The sequence below is a fragment of the Carassius auratus genome, chromosome 18 (genome assembly GCF_003368295.1).
Source record: "Carassius auratus strain Wakin chromosome 18, ASM336829v1, whole genome shotgun sequence".
Taxonomy (NCBI): Eukaryota; Metazoa; Chordata; class Actinopteri; order Cypriniformes; family Cyprinidae; genus Carassius; species Carassius auratus.
Window position 1 is genome coordinate 5,415,607 of NC_039260.1, and position 24,182 is coordinate 5,439,788.

Genomic DNA, 24,182 nt, shown 5'->3' on the forward strand with positions numbered 1-24,182 from the left:
AACTACTTAAAGAATCCAACTTTAAAAACAAGTTTTCAAGAATTACTGGGAAAATATTATGGTGGTGCAAATAAATGCAGGTCTGATTTATAATGCAACTTTGAATATGCTTAATGTATACATAGTACACACACACACACATAAAATCCACTTTTCGAAAGTTCAGTGCCAAGTTGATTTTTTTTACCCTTTTGAAAGAAATTATTACTCTTCTTCAGCATGAATGTATTAAATTGATCAAAAGTGAGTTTATTACAAAAATACGTTATAAATGGTGTTCTTTTGAACTTTCTATTCATTAAATAATCTAATGCAATCAAGGAGGACGGGTCAATTTGGGACATTCTACTAAGAAAACCATTAATGCTGTCTCCACGTTCACCTCAACTAAAAGCACACTGTGTTCATACACAAGAGACTGCCAACCCTGATCGTGTAGAACCCTTTTTTTTGCTAAAAGACATGATCAACTTTGACCCTCACTAAAAATCGCAAGGAAAACATAAGAGCAGACTGGAGAGGTTTGCTGAAAGGGCACCTTTATGAAGAGAATATATAAAGGTTAAATCCAATTTGTGAACGTGATCTTTCGTGGGGCTGGACATACAGGCCGACCAGAGAAAGCAAACACATCTGGTTAGAGAAAAAATAAAACACGAGGGCTTTATGGTTAATAACATGGACTGCTAACAGAAACGTTGCAGGCTCGATTACTGCCATCACAATCAACACTGTGTCCTCGACCGCCTCCTCCAGGGAGACGCTAACTGCAATCAGGATACTAAATTGCTTTGGATGAAAAGTATCTGCTACATGGCAAGGAATATACATAGCACACACACACACACACAGCCATTAGGAGTGAGTAATACCTGGTCTGGTGTCCATGGTGCAATACAGATCACCATAACCTTTCCAAACAACACTGATGCATCTACTTGAACTCTCCATTAGCAGGAATTTCTTGTCCAAATAAATAAATAAATAAAATAACTTTCTTATAAAATGTTGTCTGTTCATAAATTCTCCACAAGTTTGTCCAAAATCAGCACTACAGTCGGTGTTATTTGCTAATAAAAGGCACTAGAGTATGACTGACCTAGTTTGTAGTCAGTTATTTGTTCCCCAACCCATGAAGCACCTGCATGAATCTAATAAAAGAATCTAAAATGAGATGCTCATTTTTCTCTATTTTTCACTGTCGTAAAAGCATGGCTTCCAGGGGTTGAGAATTGGTGTGATGAGGCTCTAATTAAACAAAAAAGGAAACCAACAACAATAAATATTCATAATGACAATAATAATAATAATAATAGTAAAAATAATAATAAATAGTTGTTATAAACACTTATATATATATATATATATATATATATATATATATATATATATATATATATATATATATATACACACACACACACATATAAATGCCTTTCATTCTAACATGTTGATTTGGTGATAAAAACACATTTCTTTTCAATCTTGAAATGTGTGTGTGTTCAGGATTTTTAGAAAGTACAGCATGTATTTCAAGTGGAAATATTTTGTAACATTAGAAATATCTTCAGTCATTTTTGATGAATTGAACATGGCCTTGCTTGAATAAAAGTATTCATTAATTTCAAAATCTTACCCAATCTGACCCAAACCCTCGGAACAGTAGTATATATTGGAAGTATAAAAGAGCTTGACTGCAAAAGTTAACTAAACAAGAGAAAACTAAAAAATCTGATTAATAAAAATAGTTTTGCTAATGTCATTTTGAATGCATGCGGTCAAAGGCGATGACAAAAGATTTTTACATTTGCATGGTCCATGTTTCTTTTCAAAAAGCGTAATTCAGAGACATGAGAATGCACAAAATTGGCAAATGTAATTCATAGAGCATCGTCATCGCTCACTGTGGGAAGTGCTTAGCTCTGTTCCATTACATGCTGCAGATAAAGTGGCTTAAAGGTTGAGGGCAAATCTCACACATATTTTACCATTTATAAAAAAAAATAAATAAATAAATTAATAAAAATCCCTTCCTAAGCTGATAACTTCCTCCCCTCCTTTGTCTCACTAGTTAAGTCACAGAAGAAACTTCAGTTATTGTTTGACATTGTGTTCTGCTGAATAATTCATGCCCTCAAGAGTCATGCTGGAATGCCCAGTGTCAGTCTTCTCTGATACTGACACACAAATAAGTACAGAAAATGATAAGGTACCTTGTTAAAATGAACTTCAAACACTAATTCCAACATTGGGAACAGCACATCACACCATGAATCGGCCAAGTGTATCATCTCTCAACAGGTGTCACTGTGGATGTTTGGGTGTTAATCTGAGCTTTAATCTGAAAATAGCAAGTTAAATATTAATTCCTCACAATATGACACTTAACTTAAATGTCCATCCTGTTTGGGCAAGATAAAAGACTTGTGCAAGGCCAGAACTGGATGAAGTAGAAATGGAAATTTTGCTAAATGCAACCCACTTGAGCTGCCCTCGAGGTACCCAAAACACTTTTAAAAGCCTCTCATTGTTTGTTTGTTTGTTTTGATTGTTGCTTGCCTTTCGTAATTTAATTCAGCATTCCATTTAAATTAAACGTGACCTTTTCCCTAATTCAAAGCATATGAAGAAATAAAAAACACATTAAAAAGTCAGAGCAAATGGTGTGTTTGATCACATTGCAAACTGCAAAAAGTTGCCATCAGTTGTAGAGGAAGAATTATCATCTTGAACTTGTTCTGAAACCGCTTTCATCAGCTTTCCCTCCTCGTACAAACACCTGACAAAAGCTGGGTGTAGGTCTCTCTGTCCTGGTAATGCCCATCCGCACTGCTGTTCAGAGCCAGATGTGTCTCAGCTCCAGGCAGTGAATACTTCAGTTACCTGCCTCAGGGACCACCGTCACAGTGGGCAATCAAGATCTTCAGAAAGCTGCCAGTCCAGCATACCAAACAGGGCATCTATATTCTCAGCAGATAGACATGGCAAACATTTTGACTTAAATTTAGCAGCCATTTTGTCAGCATTCAGTGTTGAGAGAATACATTGTGTGTGTGTGTGTGTGTGTGTGTGTGTGAATACAGAAGAGTTCTACACTCCTTATTAACTTACGTGGGATAGTTAGTTCAGTTTCATAGTTCATCCAACTTAACAACATTGTTGTTGTCGTTTCAAACATTGATGACTTTCTTTCTTGGACTGGGACACAAATGAAATGTTTTCTGAGAATGCAGTTATTTTGGAATAAATGGGGAATGATGGCTTAAAAACTTCACAGAAAGGACACAAAACCATCAAAAATAAGCACACACAACCAGCACGCTATATTTCAAGATTTCTTTAAATCATCCAATAGCTTTGACTAAAACGTTAGTCCTTATTCACTTACAATTTTTGTAAACGAATAATTGTGTGAACTAGTTCAAATGATTCCTTAAAAAGATCCAAGTCAGAAGGTTGATTCATTAACCAATCAGACATTAAAACATTGGTGGGTATGAAGATTTTAAGAGAGCAATGACTTCAGTTTTAGCATGTTCCTCACAAAAATATCTAGATGTTTATGATGCTATATATGGTAATTTTCCATATTCCTTTTGATTCTTAACATCCAATGCCCTGATTCACTTCATCACATAACATCCAATTAATTTACCAACCAACTACATTCTTCAAAACATCTTTTGTGTCCTCTAAAAGAATGAACATGATGAAAATTTATATTTTGGGGTAAACGATTACTTTCAAATCCATTTACAGCCTTGACACTTTTCCTACCTTTGCATCAAGGGCATTTGTAAAACTGAATTACACCAAATTAACACTCACTGCGCTTGACCTCAATGCATTATTGTAATTTATAAGCTAATGTCTAATTTAGCCTCTAGTGCTTTGCTGACACTTTGAGGATTGCACTGCATGTTTTCAAACTCACCCACTTACATAAGATGTTAATTACTACCCTACCGAAATGCACTTTAATATCATCTTGCTAAATGTTTGATGCGGTGCAAATAAAAATTTCTCTGCAGAGGAAATCTGTTCCCTTCCACAATAGAAACTGGCCTAAGAGACTACCTGACTGGAGGCAACACTACCCAGACAGCCAATCTCACGCAGCTCACCATCCCATTCACAGAAAAATGCAAAAATCCACAGACGATTACAGTATGAATGAAGAATTAGGTCTATAGAGAGAGAGAGAGAGAGAGAGAGAGAGAAATGCATGAAAACTTGATTTTGACCCAATTACTCTAATAATCCCCTTATTGTTATTTTTCAACAGGACATACCCACCCATTTTCTTAATTGTTTTACAAAATAAATGTTTAATGGAACCATTAAACTCCTTAATAAGGAGGTAATAATTATTCAAGGTCATTTCGGACCATTGATTTAAAAGAACCTGGTGTGCTCTCATCTGGTTTGACAGGTAAATTGATGGAGGCATGTGGAACCAAATGTACTGAAAAAGGGACAAGAATAATGCAATTCAATTTTAGTCTTCTGGTTGCTCCTTTGAAATGATGATATGGAAACTAACTCTTCAAATGTGCAGGTTGTTATTGGCAGAAACAAATTCCTTGATCCATAAACAGAGCATTAAAAACATAAATCATTTTCTTGATCAGGGGCCACACTGTTAAAATCAAATAACAGCTTCTATTTTAGGACATCATACCAACAATATTACCATTTTAATGCCCTGCTAATTTTATGCATGACAAAATACCACATTGCTGGCTCCCATCAAAATGGTTTTTAGTATTCCACATGCTTTATGGTCCTGAAACCTTTCTCAGTCATAGCCTATGAAAACCAATCTGACGAAGATGGGTTCATGTTACAAGTGATGGGACAAATCAATAAATTACGGCATTATAATACGGTTTTCAACAAACTGAACCAAATATATTGATAAAAATTGCTGAAAGTTTGACAAAAATAATAAAGCCAGTCTAGCAAAGGGTTCTAAATGAACTATTATTATAGATGCAACCATACAGGTTTACATTGCCAAATAACTACACATGCACCTGGTTCTTATTTTCTTTTTTGTAGAAATTCCTAGAATTATTCTAGAATAATATAGAACATCCTGTTTCACTTAAGTAAATAAAAAACGAGTAAATAAATACAATCAATAAAGTATATAAGTAAATGAAATAAGTAAATAAATAAAAATATAAATAATGTGAAATTAGATCAAATTAATAAAAATAAGTTGAATAAAAAGTAAACAAGTAAAAATAAAAGTAAATACAAATAAAAAAATAAATTTTAATAAAATAAAAGAGTAAGGAAAATAATGTAATAAACAAAAATAATACATTTATTTGGGGGGTGAAGTGAACGATCACCAAGTAGCCTACTTCATGTTACGCTACGTAACATGTTGTAAAACTCAAGCTGACAAAGGTGAAGACAATCACCTCTGCAATCTGCATGGTATGTCATCAATATCCTGCAGGCTTCTGTCTTTAGTGCTGCTAAACTTGAAGGGACCAAAAGCAGAGCCAGGTTGCATTCCATGCGATCATACTGAATGACTGGATGAGCACAAGTCTCCTCTTAGCAGCTGCTCTGTGACTCTGTGGTGGATCATTTTTATTTCCTTTTCTTGAATCCTGGTGTACGTTCCCATGCCCACAGCCTGTCCCAAGCCACAGCACATGCTCAAATACTTCTTTTACTGCTCAGCCGCAAAGCACTGCTTTGTTTCCCCTTTCTTATTCTCTATCTTTTGGAAAAAAGTACAGCACCATACGTGGCATTTTTTATAGAACCATTCCTACATTTTATTCTGGAATTTTCCAGCGAGACCCCATATCATTAATGACTTTTGGTTGTTTTTTTAGTTGTTGTGGCTTGGAATAGAAGTCTGCACAGTGTACAGCTTTAAAAAAAGCAATAGCGACAGTCATTTTTTCTGCTTAACCTTGTTTGCATTGATCCTCTTTGGAAAACACGGTGTCACACAACAGCACAATCTGTTCCTGCACTGGAGGGAGAATTTTTGAAGTGTCTCTGTAGACATGGACACACACACACAGAGAGAGAGAGAGAGGATACAATTACAGACTACAATGGAAATCTCTTTTTCAGCTCTGGCATTAACAGTTCTGTTATTGCCTCAAACTAGAAAGGCATTAAAAGTATCTTAAAGTGGACATATTTATTTTCCCTAAATCATTGTACCTAAAAATGTAATGTTTATAAAAGCTTTTATGCTAAATCATTATATATTTTTTTAAAAAGTGCTTATTATGCTACTTCCATAAATGAATTGTGCAATGAGAAACAGCACTTTATCACAATTTTCTTGTTTGGACAAATACTTTTTGCACTGTTGCATCTTTCAGCCTGTTTTCAAAGCCATCATTACATTTAGACACATTCACAAAAATTCCATCCTGCAATGTGCAAACCATAGTCTGAAAGGAAACTTTAGCCAACTTTCCTAACATTGGGACCCTTAAAAGGTATCAATTATTATTATTACTTTTTTTTACTATTATTTTTATTCCAAAGGTTTTTTTTTGCTTGGGCAATAGTTGTTGTTGTTGTTGTTGTTGTTGTTAAATAACAATAACAACACTATACTAATAATAATACAACAATAACAAATAATATCATAATATTCATCATCATATGTCATTTATGTAATGTCATAATTTATGTAAAAACAAAATGGAAATCACGCAGAATTAAAACTGAAGCAAGCAAGCAATTCATTCAAAACTTTTCAGAGTTAATTGCAGCTGTTTAACAAATGCTCTTTGAGACAGGTCTGAAAAATACAATGTCTTCGAGTAACTCAAACTATGGATTGGAAAATGTGACAAATCATCCTTTTAAATTAATTGTAACCTTAAATATGACGAAACAATGCTGAAACAAGGCTGGTAAAGAGGACTAGTGATATAAAGAGTCCAACTAATAAACTTCATATGTATTGTAGGCGAGTATCTGCTGGTTCACCTTGACCAAAAGCTATTAATTGAACAAAGCATTCAGAAAGCACCTTTAACCAGAACAACACAATCTTGTGTTCAAATCAGGGATGCTGAGGTCAAACCATCAGTGTGTTTGGTAAATCTCATCCCTGCATTTCTAGACATCTACTCCCAACATTGATCTCCTATATCCTCTAAAGACCAACCAACAGTGTAGGGTTTACTTGGCTTACATTCAGTAGACACACCAGTGCGATTGCATGCCCTCTCCTTGACACCCTCTGTTCATTGGTCTGCTGATGAGCGCCAGACAATGGGTGTGGAGCTCATTCAGTTCCCCCTCATTGAAAGTCTTATCCAAACACAGCTAATGCATCACAACAGATCCTGCCAAAGCCAGCCAGCACACATTCAATCTCCCATATGAAACTCCAATGCATCATGGGATGAAAGACAGTTACATAAGGTTTGTGTAAATGTCTTTATGTATAATCTGTGAGAGATGATTCATTTCTCCACCAAAATGTAATGCCTTTACAGTGGACTTTAGTCAGCAATTATAGAAAATACTATACGTGCCTATATATGAAACATCTAAACCCTATAAGTTAGATTGATAAAACTACTTCAGTCAGCATGATTAAGATTTGAAAATTCAGCTGTGCATCACAGGAATAAATTATATTTCAAAGTATTTTAAAATAGAAAACCATGATTTTAAATACAATAATATTTCACAGTAACTTTTTTCTGTATTTTAAAATCAAACAAATGCCACCTTGGTAAGCATAAGAGACTATATAAAACAAAACATATTTAAAAATATTAATAAATGTCAGTAAACAATCGTTAAATAATAACTTTATTAAAAATATATACAATTATTTAACAGAGGAAATTACACACACACAAAAACTCATTTAAAATGTACGTACGTACGTACACACATACATTTAAATTATTTTTTAACTGCTTTAAACACTCCAAGCATAATACAGAAAAGACAGAATACATAAAGAGAGATTAATTGCCAGCCATGTTGAAATACACTCACATCAAAAATGGTTTTCGACAGCAATATCCAACTTTGAACGGTGATATACAGCTCTGTCATGTCATTTTATGTGAGTGCAATTTCTCCAAGGATTCGCCATATCAATCAGTCAGACAGGCTATTCACCATGCTGAGAAATGAGGGATGGAGCAGCTAAAGATGGTCATCACTATGAGGACATCATTCATGGGAGGTCAGTAGTAACAGTGTGGCCAGATGGCTGCAACCTTAGAAGCAGAAAAATATGACTGCTCTCAAACCAGAGGCTTTAGATCATTTTAAAGCTGACATGAGAATTGTATTTTACAAAACGTAACCGATGAAATAAAAGGATTATACTCACATTTAGAACATATTTGGTGTTGTCTGATAACTTGAAACATTCAAAATCCTAAAGATTACACTTTCCAATGATGAAAACTTAATTATGATATTAAGCAATGAAATAAAATAATCAGTTTCATCCAATAATAAATGATCCCAGGAATGTTTCATTGAGTCATTTGTTCCGTATTGACTGCTCTGAATAAAAAACGTATTCTGGTAAAAAGAAAGAGAAATGCATAGCATGAATGAAAAAAATTCTTAATGCATAAATGTAAGAAACTTATGAAATGCCTCACAAACACACTCACACACATATACAAAAAGTAGGTTGAGCAAGAAATATTTTGTTTGATAAAATTACTACATAAACTCTTTTGGACAATGTGAGTAAATGATGACAGAATTGTCATTTTTGGTTGGGTGAACTATAACTTTAATAACTTATTTCTTAATTTTATTATTATTACTATGAAAATTTTTAGTTATTTCCTTAATAAATTGCACTCCAAAAATAATAAACTAAAACTGCCAGTAAGTGGTGGTAAATGTCTTAATGATTAAGTCATTAAGTCATTTATTCATTCGTTTGATTCGTTCAAATGGCTGATTCATTCAGTAGTGAAGTAAATGGTTCTTTATGAATGGTTCATTGAATCATTAGGCTTGTTAGACTCAAAGCGGATCATCACCATCAGACCGATCGGTGTGTGACAAAGAACCCCAAGAACTTAGAGAACAGGCGACTCTTTGTGCTTTTGAATCGCTCTCGTGGTACTTTGATGTCATACACCGTTCGGTCTGTGCAGTGTCACTTCAAAGCCAACGGATATGTCATTGGTTCAACGCACCAAATGATTCACCCAATTCGTTCAAAACGTGGATTAGGAAAGGAAATGCCGCTGTGGGTTGCTCCAGGATGAACAGTTCTGATTTGTCTTTATATCTTTGTTGGCAATACTGAGCAAAACAGATGACATTGTGTCAAAGATAACACAATGTTAACTTCTTAATGAACTGTTGTATAAGACGAGTATCACATTTGCACTTGTGTGATATTGCACAGTCTGTTGTTCGTTATCTGGCTCGGTGTTCATCTTCAGTTCTCTCTTCACAGCAGTTCAGTCAGTGTACTGTTTGAGTGCATGCATTACTCCAGGATATTGGTTTGTTTGAACTTAGAGGGAGTGTCAGCCACATTAAAAAAAAAGTTAACAGCTTAAGTCATTTGTGGATTAATGCGTATTAGAGATGCAAACAGTTTAAAACGATTCAGTTCGAATTGGTGAACTGAATGATTCGTTCGCGAACCGGATATCCAGACAGCTTTATTTTGAACTCTCTCTCTCTCTCTCTCTCTCTCTCTCATAACAGACACAGAAGACAATGCTGAATAAAGTCGTTTTAGACCGAAATGTATTTTCGATGCTTCAAAAAATTCTAACTGACCCTCTGATGTCACCTGGACTACTTTGATGATGTTTTTCTTACCTTTCTGGATATGGACAGTATACCGTACACACAGTTTCAATGGAGGGACTGAGAGCTCTCGGACTAAATCTAAAATATCTTAAACTGTGTTCCGAAGATAAACAAAGGTCTTACGGGTTTGAAACAACATGAGGGTAAGTTATTAATTACATAAATTTGCTATCTGGGTGAACTAACCCTTTAACTTTGTGATGTAAATATGAGACAAAATTTAAAACTGGCATTTTTTCCCCCATGTCTTGAATTTTAGGGACATTTTTTAGGCTCCACGCAGTAAGTAACAAAATATTAAAAGTCTAATAATTAAAGTTTAAGTAAAACGTAAATAAATCAGTAGTTTCCCCCATTTATTTTCTTTGTGGCAAAACAAAGTGCCACTCCTCATCTTTCACAAATCTACAGCAAAGTTCACACTAGTCCAGCTGTTTTCCTCTCACACTGGCAAACAGAGCAGATTGCAGACCCCACCACAGCTAATAAATCCATGCAGAAATAGAGGGGGGCTCTTGGCTTTGCATAAGAGCTCCTGAATAAGTTTTAATAGGCTTAGAAAAGAGGTGATAAGATTTATGGAATTGCATCTGGAGCTGGTTAAATCACTGCTGTAAAAACAGAGCTTCAGTCCATCAAGATCACAAATGCTTCATGTTGGAAAGACTGAAACCCAGGCTGTTCTCCAAGAGCTTCTTGATGAAATTCTCCTGATCGACAAATAGATTAATATTTATTTAAGCCAGCAAGTAATGAAGCAAATATTATTCCAGACGTGTTGTTATTAATATCATTGATCTCTTTGATGAAGGCCAAGATATGCAATATTATTATGAACCACTGTTAAATGTGTGATCTAAATGATTTCTTTTCCAACAACAGTAGGTCAACAGCAGGCAAAAAAACTAAACCTAAACCACATGAAAAATGTCTGAACTTACAAGTAGCACACCATGACGGCCCCTTAAACTGGCTATTTTATGTTTTAAATGTCTTGTGGCCTATCAGATCTGCCACTTATGCATTTAAAACGAAGTTAATCAACAAAACAACAAAGTGAAAAGGGGTTTTTATAAACAAATAAAATGCTGCTATGTAACTAGCAAGCTAACAGCGCTAACGGGGATTTAAATTATGGAACTGTGCTACTAATATGGCTTATCCTAAAGCTAAAGTGTGTCATTTATTAATATTTTTTAAACCCAATGTTATTTCTGTACCACTGAAATCACAAATGTTATCAAATCAAACCAAAAATTAAACAAATTTTCACAAAGGTACTTGAATGATTAGATTTTTTAGTTGTCTCATACACTACCAGTGAAAAGTACAGTTTTCAGTTACAAGATTTGAACAGTTTTTTTTTTTAAAGAACTGTCTTCTGCTCTCCAAGCCTGCATTTAATTCAAAATACAGGAAAAGCAGTCATAGTGAAATATTTTTACTAGTGGGCTAATGGTTCACAAATTTCATGGTTCGGTTCGATACGACATGGTGGGGTCACGCTCTGGAACGTTTTCGATATGGATTGGGGGAGGGTAATTGGTTACGTCGCAATGTTGGAAATATTTCGTTTTAAACCATGGAGGTGAGCCAATGGATATCACAAACAACCAACGTGCAAACTTTGCAAAAGATTTATGCCCGTGAACATCATAATGTCAGTCAATTCACTATGACGGAGTAATGATGGAGCTTTTGCTTTCGGATGTTGCATATTCTCTCAGAGATGACGGGACTAATCTTCTTCGACATATGCTGATAACGGTATATAGCTAACTATTTCTAATACTACATTAAAAAAATTTGAAGAAACAAATTTCATTTGACTTTCATTAAGACTTTGTACATCCACTCAATTGCAGTTCGCTTCTGTACTCCGTCTGAGATAGCAAACCATCTCCCAGTTTTCAAAATCTAGTTTTATTTGACCTTCTTTGAGAGTTCTAGACTAAAATGATAGAGAAAATCTAGTTTTTTTTTCATACTGAGTATGCTGCCACACCTTTGAAATTAAAATCTCTCCAGAAACAGCCAAAGCAACATAGCAATTATGAAGAGCATTCCAAACCACAGGACTAGAGCTGACATCCCAAAACCTGAGAAATAACCACACAAACACACACAGAAATCATGGTAAATAATGGTATCAACAATTGAACATATAGCATTTTTTCCCCATTTGATCACTTGATCATCTTTCTGCTACATATCCTGTTATTCTTGTAATATCTTCTAATGCACAAATCAGTCATTTTAAACATGTCTTACTGAGATGATCTGTCTTGTGGTTAAACTTTGCACAAAATATTCTTTACACATTGTGCAAAATCTGCAATCCGTCTAGCGCTTTTCTGACATCCAGCTATTAGCCATTTAAAAATAAAAATGGATTACTGAAACAAGGGATAATGACTGACATGTACACTAGGCTAGAATTATAGAACACATTAGACTAACCCTGTTATGTATATCAATCATGTCTAAATTTAGAGTCTTCACATTATACACAATTACTCCCTCGAGCATAACTGACAAGACATTTCTACTGCAAAAGAAAAAAAATCATTATAACTGGACGAATCCAAATGGTATCATGTCCCAAAAAAGGTATTCTTTTAAGAACCATTAAAAAGAAATCTATGGTATATGGTAATAATCTAATATTATTATCATCATCATCATCATCAGTTACCATTCGTGAACCAAAGAATCTTGTATAGGCTACACATTACAAATGTATCAAGAAAGATAATGCGTCTATCATCTGAAATTCATCAGCTGCTGCAGACTAACTTAAAAGCACATTGTCGCTAAACAACCAAGTAGATTGTTACAGTGTGATTGTAAAACTAATGTACTGTTGCATAGTGGTTCACCAAGCCAACAGACAGAACTGATGCAAACTCTTATGAAGGCAACCTTTTTGAGGTCTTCCAAGAAAAACCATGACTGGTGTACTAATCAAACTCTGTGGTACAACCTCACATTCTAGCTGATTTCACCAACCACGTATTTCAAGGGCTGTTCTGCTGGGAGGCATTGGCATAAATCCTACAATTTGAGGTCTGGACGATGTGCTTTTGAGAAAAACAGCTAGATTGCTGGATCTTTGATGAAACACCATGTTGCCTCGAGCTACACAAACAGCTTCAACAATTATTCACCTTCCTTGAATTCAAAATACAATTACAATTTTGCAACCCATCTATTTTCAATTCAAATACAGGTATTGAAATATACTTCAACAGGCTTACTTAAAGGCTCACAACCCTTTACAAGATACAAATCACTCAAGTAATGTCAATTAATGCCTAATGTCTTTGACATTGAAAAACCCTGTAATATAAATAATTTCTGATGAATATTACAGGAAACTACACAATAACAAGTTTTTGGAATTTCCATGCAATGTATCTAATTAAACAGTGACTCATGCAGCTAAAGTCAATGTTATGTGCTTTTAAACTTTTGAAAAAAGACTGACCATGAACATCATTCTGTTCACGAGTTCACACTTACATATTATGTAAGGTCAAATAGGTCAAACAGGTCATTTAGATGACTTGATAAAGTGCAATGAAATACATTATTACATTTATTCATTTAACTGACGCTTTTATCCAAAGCGACTTAAAATTGCTATATATGTCAGAGGTCGCACACCTCTGGAGCAACTATGGGTTAAGTGTCTTGCTCAGGGACACATAGGTGTCTCACAGTGGATTCGAACCTGGGTCTCTCACACCAAAGGCATGTATGTGTCTTATCCACTGCGCTAACACCACCACATAATACCTGCAGACAATGTACGTCAAATCGTTTGAGTATGAAATGTGGTGCTGAAGTGAAATAGCTGAGCAGTTTGATAGCCAAATTATAAAAGGCCGCCTAATAATGATAATAATTTAATGCATTGATAGGAGAATGAGCCTAATATGGCATTGACTATCGACAGGGACATCTGCTATTGTCGATATCTCTGACTACCGTCGATACACAATACTATCGTCTATTGGCACAACCCTAAGTTGCATAGGCATAACTTAAACCCCTTTCACACTGCGATTCCGGCAAATACACGGGTAAAGTGTTCTGCCAATTGTTCCCCGGTCACTGGATTTTGCACTTTCACACTGCCAGTGATTACCCGGGATGTGTGCGCGCTTTCACACACAACCTGTAAAGATCCCGTAACGACATGTGACATCAAGGCGTGACGTGTAATGTATGAGTCAAAAACGTTAGGCACGTTATACTTTCACTGAAGCTACTGAACGATCTCAGTGTCAGCGCGGAAAGTGAGGAACTTACTGATCTCTGCTTCATTAGTTTGCACATTTTTTTTCATTGCGAACGGTCTTCCTTCAAAACAGCCGGTAAAAGAGTCACGCGATAACGCACGTCATCAGCAACATGGCATTAGATCTGGCTTTTGTTCACACAGCGCTCATCCCGGGTTGAACCTGGCAATGTTACTAGGCCCCCGACCCGAGTTCAATGCCGGAATCAATCCCGGGACGTGGTTACTTTCACACAGAAGGCGACCCGGCAATGTTCCGGCAATATACCTGGTCCGAGGTGCAGTGTGAAAGAGGCTTTTGAGGCTGAGGTGATGTCGACTTTTGCTAGAAAAGTGCTAAGACCCATGAACATAGCTTTTGACATAATGCGCATGTACATTTTATGGTGTAAAATACATTGTCAGGTTTGTTCAATATCATTTTTATTCACATTTTATAATTTTTTATTCCAGAATTCTGAAAATCAGAGTAATTTCTTTGTATTCTATGCCGTTTGCGATGTGGCTAAAAATTACATCAACATCCTTTTGTGTCAGAACGTAGTTTAACAACTTTCTGCAATGAACGACCCGTCATTTAGCAACTTTACCTAATTTAATTTTCAATGGGGCCTGTGCAATAAGCGAGTGAGGCTTTGCTTCGGTAAGGTCAGCGGCGTGGCCCAGGCTCGTTGGAAGCCAGCCACTGCGACCCAGCACTTTAAGGAGAGCAGAGTCTTGTGCACCAGGGGGTGAAGGTTGTGTCGAGCTTTGCTCAAAAGATTTGCTGCCCTGCTGGAGTGGATTTTGGAGTGAGTTTTGGTTGATAGCTGGGAGATAAATAACTTGGATCGTACGGATCCACTTTGTTTACCCTTTGTGAGGATGGAGGGTCGGAATTAATCTGCATTTGTCTCAGTCTTAAATAATGGTCAACTTCTGATTGGAGGAGTCACTGGCACAGCAGAAAAAGAAAAGGATTCCCGGGAAAAATTTGGAAGTGATGCCGGTTAAGGTGAGGTTAAGCCTCAGTGTCGTGGAAAGCATGCGGCTGAACGAATAGAGAGCAAAGGCCACGAAGAAGACTGGAGCACGCAGCAGTGTTTGGCAGAGAAGGAGTGATCCTGGTGTCAGCTAATTAGCCGGAGAACCGAAAAATCCCCAGTATAGACCTCGTCGTCTAAATGGTTGAAGTGGAGTCTGATGTATAATGGCAAAAGGTGCAAACCGAATGCTGATAAACCGTCAAATGGATAGAGGTCAGCATAATTACTCCAGTCTTCAGTGTCACCTGATCCTTCAAAAATCATTCTAATATGCTGATTTATTATCAGTGCTGGAAACTGTTGTGCTGCTTAATATTTTTGGGGGGGACCGGTTATACTTTTTTTCTGGATTCTTTGAATAAAAAGTTAAAAAGAAGATTTTTTTTTTCAAATTGAGATATTTTCTAACAATATACTCTACCGTTCAAAAGTTTGCGGTCAGTAAAAATTTGTTTTGAAAAATTTTAACGTATTCATCAAGGATGTGTTAAATTGATAATTGATAGCAAAGGTTTATATTGTTAAGAAAAGATTTTTATTTTGAATAAATGCTGTTCTTTTTAAATGCTGTAAGTTTTACTAATCCCAAACTATTCAATGATAGTGTATGCATTTGTGTGCTTGAATGCTTAAAAAGAGAAGGGGGGGGGGGGTCAGAATTTGAGTGTTCCAGATGTGTACCAAGTGCCATTTACCGCAAAGCGACAAAGTATGAAGAATATGGTACTGATATTACAACTCACTTCAACAGAAGTGGTTCAGCATCTTATTCCACGTGACCTTAAAAAGTTCACCTAAGGACAAGAAAAAATGATCTCAGCCTTTTTCTGATGTATTCCTGTAATGCAGAATGACATTAATAAAAAAAAAAGTTTAAATGACTAAATGACAAGGCAATCTCTTGGGAAACAAGCAGGATGAGCGATGGCAAGCATTCAATCTGCCAATACCGTATGTCCAGTAATGTGATACAGGAGAAACCTCAGGAATGAATTAGTGTGATTGAGAAATAAATGGTCCAGGACTACCGGCCCTACAGGGACACGAGGCAATCAAAAAGCTTTCTGCTGCCTTCTGATACGCTAATGACTGCATTAAAGCGATGTCAAATATGGTTTATATCAGGTCTACAGACGTAGCCGTGTAGCTGCCAAACAAATCGCCTTCAGTTGCTCTCTTAAGATCTCACAGGCCTTCTGGAACAGCAGGAAAGGGTCCAAAAAACGGTTCTAATGTTTTTTAAGAGGTAAAGCGGAGGCAAAACAGGGAACATACATTCGTTAAGCATTCGCAAAGCTGCCTATCTGATAAGTGGAATAATATCAATGTCTGATGTGCGGAGACTTTCAGTGACAGGTTTGAACATGTCATTAACAGCACACACCGTATATTACTTTACGAAACTGCTCGCTTCCTCCCTGCTAAGAGTAAAGAATCAAATTCCCAGTGATAATAGTACAGTGAAGAGGACCGGGCCAAGTAATAGTTACCCGTGTCTTTAATCGCCACAGAGAGGTAGTAATTCCGAAAAGGCCTGAACTATGTAGAGGCTCACAAAAGTGCTTTTGAACCGAGAACTGGCAGAGAGAGACGCAAGGGATGGTTGTGCCTTGCCAATAAGGTCCCTTTGTGTGCAGTTAGCTGGGTTTCATTCAGGTAGTGAGGATGGCTCTCCAGGGCCCCATTCTCCATCCCACTGTGCTCTCACGCACCACTCTGCATGCACTTCTAGGTACAGAAGTCCAGTTTTTCACATTCAATTCATATTTTGGGAGAAGTTTTAATATGTGAACAGCACATGAATGTAATCAATCTTGAACTAGAGAAACTAAAGAGTATAAAACTACTAAAAGAACAACTAAAGGAGAGATGCGCTGATACCATTTTGACTGATACTGATAAGCCAATGCTTCTTTTTATGTTATGCCAATAATAAATGTTTTGCTATTTTAGTTACATAATCTCATGGTATTGGGTTGGTTATCATGCCTACAAAAATCAAGATATGCAAAGTATAAATGTATGGTAATATGTAAAGTCTTTATTGCAATATAAACTCAACGGGTTGATTAGGACCCTATCGCTGCAGACTTCCAAAAGAGTGAACTGTACTGCACTCAAAAATAAATGGTAAATAGATAATGGTGCAAAATGGAAATTAGGCAAACAACATTTAAAATATTAATAGAGTGAACATCTCACAGACTCTGAAAATGCCTTTTATGACTGGAGATCCAAATGACACTCAAAATGCCCCTAAATGAATGACTCATAATAACCCTTCCTTCAAACGCTTGCAATAAACTGTCTGTTGCAATGGTGCGTGTGGTTTCCCTCAATTTGCAGTGTGACACATCCAAGGCTAAAGTCTAAGGCATCTGGCTTCAGTTAGTCAAACTCTTGTATTGTCTATGACACCATCATATGTGCTCTCAAACACACTCTGAACAAACTGTCACACTGCTTTGGCCTCCATACTGGGAGTAGAAACAGAGGGATGGAAGGCAGCACTGGAAACTTTGGCTGAAAGATCTCGATCTAGGTTTGCAATGGTCATTTTCCCTAATGATGATCTAATTCTTAACTCAATAAAATATGACCCACTAGAACGTGCCGTTGCACTGATGATGGAGTGGGAGAAAAGACAATAAAAGTCACACTTCAGTCTGATCAGAGGAGCCCATATGCTTTGTATTACAGAAATGTAAGTCAATGTTCTTTAACTGTCAAATGTACCAGGAGCCTGATGGAATATAATTGTCATAACTTTTCTGAAACAAAAACTTGAAAACGTCAGATGACCTGATATGGCTGCTAGAACAGGAGAAATATGCCATTTCAGTTCTGAGTACATTTCAGACATCCAGTCTGTTCCATAAAGTACCATGCATGCTTTACAATTTCCACCAAATATACTAAAACGTGCCATCTTGCAATGCCTGTAAGAAGCAAAAACAACTAATCTGCCCATTGTGTAGCATATTTTCTCTATACACATAATTTATCTAAAATAGTTTCAATCAATCTAAAAAGCAGAAAGGAGCCAAAGAAAATAAGTGCAATAAATGCATTATTTAGGTGGATTACTTTTTAGGTGAAACTCTTGATAAGTTTATATGTAACTACTGTTAGGGCTGCACAATTAATCTAACGCGATTAATTGTGATTGTCATGCGCATTTAATCAGTAAAGCTGGTTCTGAGATTATTAGTAAATCTCCATCACACTTGCTTTCAGGAGGAACAGCATTCATAGTCATAGACAATATAATCGTAGGATTATAAAATTGACAAAATCGTTTACGATAATGCCAGCTGTTTGCATATCTTCTCAGTGTTTAAAATAAATAATTTTTTGTGAAATGACGTGACTTCTTAAACAGAACACATAAGACACACAGTATTCAAGTATGCAAAAATAGTAGTTATTAGTTGTGCTTGGAAAAACAAGTTCCACTATTCCTACAGCTAATACTTACGTTAGGGATCTAAACAAACCTCAGCACCTTTGGGCAACCAATATGAATGATATCTGAAATCAAACTGCATGTTGAGTGGCGTGCCATTTTAAGACTTAAGATTTTAAGACCAGACTTGGGTCAAACTTTGGTGGTTTAACAACCACCTGGAAACTATACAGAAGCTTAGCAACTAGAACAGACATGAAACAGCATTAAACACGTTACAACACAATCATAACACCTTAAAATGGCACAGCAATGCTTTGGAAACCAACCTGAACACACAAGCATCATAGAGGTGTGTCCGGCTCACATTAACACATCAACTGCGGTACTGTTGAAAAAGCTCAAAACAGACATAAACCTACACGTAGGACAATTGCTTTCAATTGCCTATGAAAAACTGACTGGAAGGCTTCCTCCACAGGGAACGCTAAACATGTGGGCAACTTCTGTTAGAGGGTTTAATTGGAACAGGCACACGTACAGCAAATAACACACTTGAAACGGTTTGCTGGACTCCGTAAACAACATGCCATAAACCACTAGGCATCGGTGAGTTATCTACCCTGCAACACATGCACAAACACATTCATGGAAACAACTCCAACCTTATCAACATCACATCTTCAGGAATTCACATTGGGCCGCAAAGCGTAATATTTAAAGCAGAAAGACTGCTCTTTTTTTTCCTATGTAACCAACACAGTCTGCTCTCCAAAATAGAAAGACTGTAAAACAACAGCATGTGGTTGAGTCACGCAGCATCAAAATATAGACAAGAATGTACTTGTCATATAGCTATCACCCTAACGGAGCTATGTTACAGAGATATAAAGCAGAGAAGAAAGGAAAGAAAAGGGACCATAAACTTGAATGTACTTTTACATGGATGGTTTGATAAATTAACTGAACATTTCTTAAGTCTTGTGTGCAAATGTCGATAGAGTAAAACATTAGTGTCATTCTAACACCTAGTGAGCTGTTAATCTAAATCAAGGTATCAAGAAAAGGCAATCCCAGAACGCATTGCATCAAAAAAAAAAAACAGCAGCCAAGATGTTTAACAGAAAAGATAGAAATTATTATAAATACACTACTGTTCAAGTTTGGGGTCAAAAATTCTTTTTTTTTTAAAGAATTTTGAAAAACTATCCATTTATTTGACAAAAAAAATACAGTAATAACAGTGATACAGTGAAATATTACACTTTAAATGACTTGTATGGGTCATATGATGTTGCTAAAAAGAATATTGTGTATTTGGTGTAATGAAATGTGTTTATGCAGTTTAAGGTTTAAATACCCTCTGCCCTGCCTTTCTGAATAGTGTTGTTTTTTTGAGCTCCATATGAACTGTGTTGTGTGTTCCCATTGACATAGTCACTAAACAGTGTTCATTGCTCCCTACTCCCTGAGCAGGAGAAATCTGTTGAAGTTTACCTCACTTCGGAACATAATTTCACGGATCTGCGCTGTGCAGCGTCTTCTCACAAGGACAAGTTTGACTACATATACCTCGGTAAATAAATAAAGTGCACTTTATAAGAATATCTCTTTGGGTTTGAGACTTTAGTCTTTGCAATTGTAGGTATCTTTTCTATTCACAAACAGCTTGTAACACTCATAAGAGAAAGAAAAACTTGAACGTGATTTATTCCTGTGATGCAAAGCTGAATTTTCAGAATCAATACTGCGGTCTTCAGTGTAACATGATCCTTCAGAAATCATTTTAATATCCTAATCTGGTGCTCAAGAAACATTTCTTTTTATTATCAATGTTAAAAACAAGTAATATTTTGCTTGACATGTTTCAGCATCTTTTGTAACAAGTCTTTTTCCAAAATTTTAACCAATGTTAGTGCATTTTTTTTGTGTAGAATATTGAATAATTAGCTTGAATTAGAAGAATAAAAGCATCAAACTCTAATCAATTGAAATCAAACAAGGCCAGATTTAATGAAAATAACAAAAAAATCAATTTGGGACAATTTATGAGAATTCAGCTAATTCATAGCTGTTTTTGTTTAAGCTACAGTGTTCATTGTCTGCTCCACATCATGTAATACTATGACATCTATAGCAGTGATGTCACAGAGCCCAAATGCAGGCTAACTGCTTGAGATGTCATTATCTGTGCTTATGTCACACAGCTGTAAGTGAAGTGTTAAGCTGAGCTTTCTTCTGTTTCTGCTAAGTCACAGCTTGAACTATCAGGCCGATGTTGTCCCGTATCCACAGAGGCACAGAGCAGCTCTTGTTCCCCTCCATGACCAGTGATCCCAGCCTGCACTGAACAGCCTGGCACTGGGCGAGTGAGCCAATGAGGTCAAAGGGAGAACAAAACTGTTGATTTAACAACTGTGGACTCAGTGTGGGTGTGAGTGTGTAGATGTTTAGTCGGCTGGAGATACAGGGAATGTTTGTGAGCATCAGACTGGAAAAACAGATGAATTAAGAATGACAACTTAGAGCTAGAGATGATGGAAACTACACTCCTACAAAAAAAAAAAAAAAAAACTAGTGTATGATTCATTTCTTCCAAAATGTGAATCACAAACCAAGTATATTTAAGAAAAAAGAAAAAAAGAAAAAAAACACTAGGATTTATTTTGAAAGGATTTTCACCTAGAAATTGCTAATTAATAATAACAAAGTAACAATAGATATACATTAAATTTTGAAGAAGAAAGACCAAGAACTATTTAGAGCTGCACAGTTCTGGAGAAATTGAGAATTACTATTTTATTATTGCAAATGACAAAATAGAAATTGCGATTCTTCCACGATTCTGAATAGACAACTAAACAAAACAACATATAATTTACTAGAGGTTCTGACAAAATGATAATTGCTGCAGTGTATTAAAAAAACACTAGATTTGTTTTTTTTTTAATTGAAAGAATCAAAGACTTAATTTACTTCATTACAGGTTTAATTAGTGTTTTTTAACAAAACTCTTGAATGAATGATTCAATGACTCACTCGCAGAAGCTTCACTTGGTTCATTACTGGATGAATCTGTGCGTTTGAATTAATCTCTTCATTGAATGATTAAATGTCAAATACTTTTTTTTACAATCACTTGTCACCACCTACTAAATTAATGTAATCAATACAATCTATAGTTGAAGCATCAAGTTACTCTCAAAGGGCGATTTACTCTATTTTGATCAACACATAGTCATCAGTGTTTTATATCTTATAATCTTTGTTTTATTCACAACTTTGCAAAATCATTGTTAACAGTTTAAGCTTTCATTAGGAAATACTTATTCAAAGTATATGTGCAATGAAAAGCTTTGATGCCCATTATATCAACATTTTAATCTTCCAACACAAACTCCTATAAAGAGCTGAAAAACAATGAGATCCAGCAGAAGGGTTTGATTAGACCGAAAACTCAGTGTGGTGAGTTTAATCGCAGTCTCTTTAAAAGAGAGCGGACGATGAAGCTGTTGGGGAGGGGACTCATCAGCCACAAAAAACTGGTGCCACGTGCCCTCCCTGCAGCACAGAGGATATTGCCACATGTGTTCCCTCGGCAGAAGGCCTTGGAGAACAGTGGTCATGAGGACTGCCTGCTCCGGCAGGATGCAGAACAGGAATGTTAGGGTCAGGGTCAAAGGGATACATGCTGATCTTCTAGACTGTAAACACAACGGTCATTTCTGAGACCACATGGACACATCTCAGAATAGGGAGGCTGTTTATGCAAGGACAAAAAAGCCCTGCAGTGGACGAACGGCTCTGAAAGGACCATCAGATAACCTCAGCATTCCTTGAAATAGGGACCATTAAGTTCAGGGCCAGGAGTGTTAAAGGAAACGATCCCAAATGAGAAATGTTTGCTAGAACACCAGAATCAATCATTCTGTATGTCCTCATGAGCTTTAGAAGTCTTGGTTTGACCATACATGTGACAGCTGAAAACATGTGACTCTGAAGTAGATATTGTCTCCACCGGCTACTTTAGAGCAAATTGATCTCTTCTCAGCTGTTGTCTCTCAAAGAGCTCTCAATTTAAGCTTTGATTCCTGAAATACCTCTGCGTCTGCGCTCTAACATTCCTCACTCGCATCCAGCGAAGATCTCAATCTCTTACAACTCTCTTTACATACAGTGTATTTTATAATATACCAATTTTGGCAACATTACTTTCATTTATAATTACCTAAAGGTCGGAAGTCTTAACAGATTAGTAGTCCACATCCAAATAATTAAAAATGCTTTACCAATGCCTAATTAGAATATGCCTTGTATACTACAAATTGAAAATAAGATTAAACAGCACACTGTAAAAAATGGGAATAAGATTATCCATAAAGCATGATAGATAGATAGATAGATAGATATGCTTTCATTACTTGAATACATATATTATAATACATATTACATTATTAGATAATACATTATCAGTAATGTTTTACATATAGTTTCATGTCCGTGCATCCTTTTTTACTTACATTTTATAGTAAAATTTTATATTTTAGTGTATATGGTAAGGTTTTTACTGTATCATTCTAATCTCTTTTTCTGTTCTAATAATGGTTTACAGTGTTACTCCATTTAAAATTTCTGCAAACAGGTTGTTACATTGTAACATTATTTGGTATTGTATATTTTTTATTATTATTAATCACCACATCTAAGGCTGAAAGACATCAGCAGGAGAACTTTTCAAACAGGTAAATAGTCCTAAAGACCCAACTAAAGTCCTCAGTAGATAAAAACACAAAAAACCGATACACACACGAGTATTCAGCGTCACTAGTGCACAATAAGGCTCATTCATCATGACCCTTTATCAGTTTACTTTACATGAACATACTCTTACCTGTCTGGCGTCTGCTCCTGGAAGCGTCTGTCAAACACTCAGAGACCAAAACAAAGTTTGGAGTAGGTTAAACTCTTTCCTCCGCGTTCACTTCAACTCTGCATTCCGACTGAGAGCTGCTACAAACTTTCGGAGTCACTAATATGAGGCATAAAAAGTGATTCTGACATACACCGAGTCCTCTCGTGCTTCAGAGCCACTCACTCACAGCTGCAGGGACTGTTGAGTCCAGTGGAAGCGGAAATGCGCGCAGCGGCTGGAAGAGGTTTACTGACTCCTACAGGCGTGACTGCTGCTCTCTTTATGGAAGAAGTTTAACAGGGTCACGTTCTCTGCTTTCACTAAATATCCTAAACACAAAAATATAACGGTTTTATGCTGGCCATGTGCAGTTTTTACATGCATTTGAACATTCGAAGCTCATTTAAATGAACTAAATTAAATACAATTAAAATAAGAGTTTTTTAGGCATTCCCAGGGGAATATTTATTGGCTATAAAGCGACCGGGGAACGTTCTCAGAACTTTGGTTAACGTTCTGCAAAGGTTCTCTCAAAGTTAGGAACGTTCTTCCAGTAACGTTAAAAGAACGTTCATTCAAATGTATATGGCCTTTAATAATGTTCTCGAAACGTTAGCAAAAAGACTATTTATTGAAAGTTTTCTCTGAATATTTAAGTTTTATATTTTTATTCACTTTTTCTTTAAAGTGTTACAAAGTCGTTTCAGTTGGTTCAGTGAA

At 36.1% G+C, this 24,182-nt stretch overlaps 1 protein-coding gene across 1 annotated transcript in view; it reads right to left on the reverse strand.

Annotated features, from left to right (window-relative positions):
- The window catches only part of LOC113118214 (tetraspanin-9-like), a 171,999-nt gene extending 148,299 nt beyond the window's left edge, over positions 1–23,700 (reverse strand). Inside the window, exon 1 of the mRNA XM_026287220.1 lies at positions 23,442–23,700. The gene's annotated coding sequence lies outside the window, so the exon portion shown is untranslated. The remainder of the gene's footprint in view (positions 1–23,441) is intronic.
- Between the last annotated feature and the right edge of the window lie 482 nt (positions 23,701–24,182).